This window comes from Arachis ipaensis, chromosome B05 (assembly GCF_000816755.2).
Source record: "Arachis ipaensis cultivar K30076 chromosome B05, Araip1.1, whole genome shotgun sequence".
Lineage (NCBI taxonomy): Eukaryota > Viridiplantae > Streptophyta > Magnoliopsida > Fabales > Fabaceae > Arachis > Arachis ipaensis.
The window spans coordinates 102,168,393-102,175,007 of NC_029789.2; the positions used below are offsets into that span (position 1 = coordinate 102,168,393).

Genomic DNA, 6,615 nt, shown 5'->3' on the forward strand with positions numbered 1-6,615 from the left:
GTTCTTCATTTACTTTATTTGCTAATTAAACCATTCGCTCCTTATTTTCAAAACCCCAATTTACAATCTCCATAACCAATAATAAGAACATACTTCCCTGTAATTCCTTGAGAAGACGACCCGAGGTTTGAATACTTTGGTTATCAATTTATTTAGGGGTTTGTTACTTGTGACAACCAAAACGTTTGTATGAAGGGATTTCTGTTGGTTTAGAGACTATATCTACAACGCGACTGTTTTTATAAAATTCTTTACTGGCAAAAATCCTAATGTCACCACTCACCATTCTTCACTTAGGCGTGCCACTTGAGCAACCAGACGTGGCACGCCAGCGTCATTCAGAGAGCAAAGAAGCATTGGGGCGTGCCACTTGAGTTCGTGGCGTGGCACGCCAAACAGAGGAACCACTCACTCACAAAAGGGGCGCGGCACGCCAGACCCTGGGCGTGCCACACTAGTTCAACTTTCCAGAGAAGCTTAGCCAAGCATAGAGCAAGAGCGTGGCACGCCAGTTCAAGTTTCCAAAGGCAAAGAAAGGTGGAAAAAGGCAAAGGGCGTGCCACTTGAGTTCGAAGGCGTGGCACGCTAACACAAGAATTCCACTAGGCCGTGCCACTTGAGTTCGAAGGCGTGGTGTAACGACCCAACTTCCAGAACGTCATGATCGTACCGAAAGTAAGGCGTTACTAACCTATTTCTTTTATTAACTATTTAATATTTAGCCTTTAGTTCGATATCGCGTTTCTATTTTATAGAAAATTCCAGAAAATTTTGTTTTCATTTCACAAAAGTCATATATCAAAGATCACCAGGTAATAATAATCACGTAATTATTAATAATAATATCTGTCATACAAAAGATTTCAAATAAAAGTCAGATACAAATCCTATCCCTCTGTATAAAATAAAAATGTTAAGCAATAAGAGGGAGGGAACTCTATGAAAGTAACTTAACTCATAAGTAAATTCTATAATCTCCCGCAACTTCAAACTGGGTCTTCGAAACTGTGTCACTGAAAGGGGGAAGATTTTGGGGTGAGAACAAACCACACGTTCTCAGTAGGGAATGAGAATGCCGTAAAAGTAATGATTAACATGCAAATAATTAACATACTCAAGGAAACTATATTTCATCAAACATTTTGGATATACTCTTAGCTTTACTTTAACAAATTGATCACCTCTTTCGAAGACTCTAAACTCAAAACAGATCTCAATGACAAGATTAATTATATCAATCATTTTTTAGTCACTTAATTAATTCTCAATCACATCAATTATTAATCTCTTTAAAACATTCAGAAACTAAAAGTACAAGCAAGAGATTTAATTCAACATACAAACAAATCACAACAAGACAAGCAGCACAATTACAAAGAAATAAAATAAGCAAACACAATCAAATGCAGATGCGCAAATAAGGATGATGCATGTCTAGCCCTAGTGCAGGTAATGAGCTCATTTGTCGGTTTCTACCCGCTCCCGACGTAACCCGAAGCAGCTGAAACGGGTATGGATTTCCAGTTGGCTATACCCCTGTGTACAGGAAATAACCCCTCTGCGACCACAGGGTCCACTGCACGCAGGAAATAACACATCTGCCACTGCAGGGATGTATGCCGACACACCTTCTGTATACAGAAAATAACCCCTCTGCCACTACAGAAATGGAACAGGTGGTCACGGTACTTCTGTAGTAGGAAATAACCCCTCTGCCTTACAAAATTAAAATATGGATCTGTACCGCAGGAAAACGTTCTTAGTGGTCACACCACCATCTATCTGACTGCCTCATTGCAGCAGATGATCATACAAATATATCTGGAGTTGCCTTAACGCAACAAATGAATAAACAAGCGTCTCTTGGGTTGCTTCAAGCAACAAATGACCTCTCAACAGGTCCTCTGCTTTTTATTCTCTTTTATAATCACAAATACGCAAGCGGGACAAAACCCACGTCCTTGCCAACAATTTCATAAACTGAATACCTTTCCTCAAAAGAATCAGTGTAATTATCATCATAAGTTATCATTCTTGTTATTCATCTCCAGTTACATATTCTTATACAATATCTCTCTCTTTCTTTGTTCAATCATGTTGTACAAACTTTACGACTTCCACTTTTGCAACCTCTTAACTCGAACCAATTTTAAAACTATTTTCTAATTTAATTTTCTTTCAAAAGTCTCAAGAAAATTATTTATTTTAAATTCGCTAAATACTTTTCAAAACATCACCCTCTTAGTAAAAGTAACCAAATAAAACTCTTTTTCACGTTTACTAACTTCCCAAAGACTCAAAAATCATCTCTCTCTTTACTATTTAAATTCAAATATTATAAATTCGTCAAACTTCTAAAAAGTAATCCTTTATTTCAATCTTAAAACATAATTCTTTTCATATTGAATCAATCTCAAAACATATTTTCTTTCTTAAATAATTTAATTTTGAAACTTAAGCCTTTCTCTCGTAAATCGAATTTAAAATAGAATTATTCTTTTCTTAACTAAATAAAACTTAAATAATCATTTTTCCAAATCCAAATCTTCTAAAATAACTTCTCAAATAAAACCTTAGATTTTATAAAATTTCGGCAGCACCTCCCTTAAAGCTAGGACTTAGCCACCCTTACGGGTTCCCTCTTTCTCAACAATCGAACAATCCTTTCTCAACAATTATCAAATACAAGATTCTCAAGCAACCAGAAAATCAACAATTCGCAATTCTCACATAACCCAACAATCCAATTTTCATCTCATCAATTCATAACTAAATTCATAAGTCATAGAATCCTTTCAAATTAAACTCAATCAATTCTCCATCCGTTTATCAACAACTATCATAACAGATTCTCAATAATTATCTCATCATAATTCAGTTTAAGAACTAACATCCTTTCATCCATTAGAATCAGAATTTTCCATCAACCATTCTTGAAAATTAGCCCAGTCCAATGTCAAAAAAATTATGAATAATTTCCCAAAAATCAGTCTTTAACCTCATGCAATATCGTTCACTATCAAATTACTAGTTCGTTTTCAAAACTACTATTTTACCTTAAAATTCAGGTTTCAAGAAAATTGATTTAGTAATCAAATGAACCATTCAAAAGTTACCAACTTGACATAATCAACTAAAATCAGAATTTCCAGCAATTCTAAAATAATCAGAAAACCAATAACAATCACAGCCTCAAACCAAAGTAAATCTCATCAGTTAATTACTCATGATAATGAAGCCAGTCAATATCACAGCCATAACCCAAACTCAATTCACATCTGCATCCAATTTCAATCATAACTCAGAGCAATCACTACAACTAACTTTTCTCAAATACATTTCAATCAATAATGAACTCATCATAATTTAATTTAATAAGTAACGTTACCATTTACAGCCACATTTCAACCAATTTTAACTCGTCACAAGTCTATGTCACAGCCATTCCATTATATTAAAATTCCAATTCAGTATCAAACAATTCAAAATACTTCATCCAAGATCAGAATCTCAGCCAATTCACCACAAAAATCAATAATTCAAAGTACAATTCACAAATCGTATTTAATTTCACTTATAATTTAGAGTCATCACAATCGCATCCAATTCAAATTCATAATTCAGAATAATCACAATCGCATCCAATTCAAATTCATAATTCAGAATAATCACAACAGTATCCAATTCTAGTCATAATTCACAATAATCACAACAGCTAACTGTTCTCAAACACCTTTCAAGCAATTCACATCAATTAATCAATTCTTAACCATTGTTAACTATTTGCAATTATCCAATTAACTTTGTAGGCATTCTAAATTAAAAACGTTAAATCTCCTACCTCAATGTTGAAACCCACAGAAATCAGAACGACAGCAACCGCAATAAGTAGCATTACCGGTGAATCTGGACCGGTTTTAGTAGTGTTTATCCGATGACAGCGCTCTGGCGAAGGATGAACAGAGAACAGGGACGACCAGGAACCCTGGACAAGCTGCGGCAGAATCAGAATGGCAGTGACGGGAACCATCTCAACCTCGGATCTCTCCCCTTCTTCTTCACGCACGCCGGTCTCCTCACTCCTGGCAGAACCTCTTTGACGGCGACGACGAAACGGCGGCGGTCAGTGGCGTGACAGCGGCGACTGGATGCAGCTCCTCCAGCCCGCGTCTTCCTCTCTCCCAGTGGTGCTCAGTCTCAGGCTTCCTCTTCGACACGACGCGGCGGCGACCGGCGCATCTCGTGGCTCCATGGGTGACGACGGTGAGGCACGAGCTCCCTCTCTCCTCCAACGCGAACTCTCTCTCCTCCCTCTGTCCTTCGCGCGGTTCTGGAGGCAGCGTCACAGGTCAGCGGCAACGTGGTTAGGTCTTGACAGCAAGGCGCGGTGGCGGCGATTCCAGGTCGGCAGTAGCGCGCGATAGAGGAGGCGACGGGGAGGCAGCAGACGCGACCGGTTGGATGACGGTGCGGTGAAGCTCCCTGTCTTTCCCTCAGCTCGACGGCGACGGCAGCGAGGCCCAGCCAGCTCCGTCTCCCTTCGCTTCCCTCTCTTTCTCAGATCTTTCTCTCTGTTTCCCCATTTCTTCAGTGTGTATGCGTTTGTACGTTGAAAGAGGGTGAGGCTGCGGTGGTTAGGTTTAGGAATTGGGGAAATTAGGGGTCTGAGCTAATTTTAGGAATTAGGGTTAGAAATTAAGATTTTATAAAAGAATATGGATAAATATGAATAAATATTTTGATAAAATTAGAGGATATGATAATTTTAAAATTAAATGTACTCTATTAAAAATATTTAAAAATATTATTTATCAACATGTTGCTAAGTTCAATCAATTATTTTTAATTTATATTATAAAATGAACAATCACAATCGCATCCAATTCAAATTCATAATTCAGAATAATCACAATCGCATCCAATTCAAATTCATAATTCAGAATAATCACAATCGCATCCAATTCAAATTCATAATTCAGAATAATCACAACAGTATCCAATTCTAGTCATAATTCACAATAATCACAACAGCTAACTGTTCTCAAACACCTTTCAAGCAATTCACATCAATTAATCAATTCTTAACCATTGTTAACTATTTGCAATTATCCAATTAACTTTGTAGGCATTCTAAATTAAAAACGTTAAATCTCCTACCTCAATGTTGAAACCCACAGAAATCAGAACGACAGCAACCGCAATAAGTAGCATTACCGGTGAATCTGGACCGGTTTTAGTAGTGTTTATCCGATGACAGCGCTCTGGCGAAGGATGAACAGAGAACAGGGACGACCAGGAACCCTGGACAAGCTGCGGCAGAATCAGAATGGCAGTGACGGGAACCATCTCAACCTCGGATCTCTCCCCTTCTTCTTCACGCACGCCGGTCTCCTCACTCCTGGCAGAACCTCTTTGACGGCGACGACGAAACGGCGGCGGTCAGTGGCGTGACAGCGGCGACTGGATGCAGCTCCTCCAGCCCGCGTCTTCCTCTCTCCCAGTGGTGCTCAGTCTCAGGCTTCCTCTTCGACACGACGCGGCGGCGACCGGCGCATCTCGTGGCTCCATGGGTGACGACGGTGAGGCACGAGCTCCCTCTCTCCTCCAACGCGAACTCTCTCTCCTCCCTCTGTCCTTCGCGCGGTTCTGGAGGCAGCGTCACAGGTCAGCGGCAACGTGGTTAGGTCTTGACAGCAAGGCGCGGTGGCGGCGATTCCAGGTCGGCAGTAGCGCGCGATAGAGGAGGCGACGGGGAGGCAGCAGACGCGACCGGTTGGATGACGGCGTGGTGAAGCTCCCTGTCTTTCTCTCAGCTCTCTCAGAAGTCCTCCCCTATTTTGTGTGTGTGTTGCTAGGCTGAGGGAGGATGAGGCTGCTGCCTAATTTGGGGGAAAGGGCTGCGGCTAGGTTTAGGAAGGATTAGGGTTTCCAATTTGGGAATCAGGGTTAAAAATTAGGAATTTTATAAAAGAATAAGGATAGGTATGAATAGATATTTTGATAAAATTGAAAGGTAGAATAATTTTAAAATCAGATATACTCTATTAAAAATATTTAGGAACATTATTTATCATCATATTGCTAAGTTCAATCAATTATTTCTAGTTTAAAATATAAAATGAACATATTAATCACATTTTTATAAAATATAGTTTAAACTCAATTTTAATTATTCAAATTAAATGATATCACTTTTCATTATTTTCCTATTACCAAAACTTTAATTTCAATTTATAAAATAACTAATTATAATAAAAATTGTACATAAATATTAATTGACGTAAACTTAAAGTATTTATAAATATTAATCTAATCGTTTCTAATAAAATAATTTCTAGGAGTTCAAATTAATAACATAATTCATTCAAAATAGAATTTATTTAAATTAAATTATACAATTCTTCTTATTGTTTTCAATTACCAAAATTATAATTTCAATTATACCAAAGATCCAATAAAGATTATATAAAAATTCTAATTAGTTTAAACTCCAATTATCATGAAACTCTATTTAATTACCTCTAGCTAAATAATTTTCTTAAAACATAATTGTCAACAAATATAATAAATTACAAATAACTAATCATTTGATTTTCAAAAACTAGGGTTGTTACA

The 6,615-nt window shown here is 37.7% G+C and overlaps 1 long non-coding RNA gene across 1 annotated transcript; it reads right to left on the minus strand.

Annotated features, from left to right (window-relative positions):
- Nucleotides 909-5,210, minus strand: LOC110262939. The gene is made up of 2 exons (XR_002347952.1): nt 5,158-5,210; nt 909-1,013 (listed from the first exon to the last, which is right to left on the minus strand). It is a non-coding gene; the product is annotated as an uncharacterized LOC110262939 (long non-coding RNA).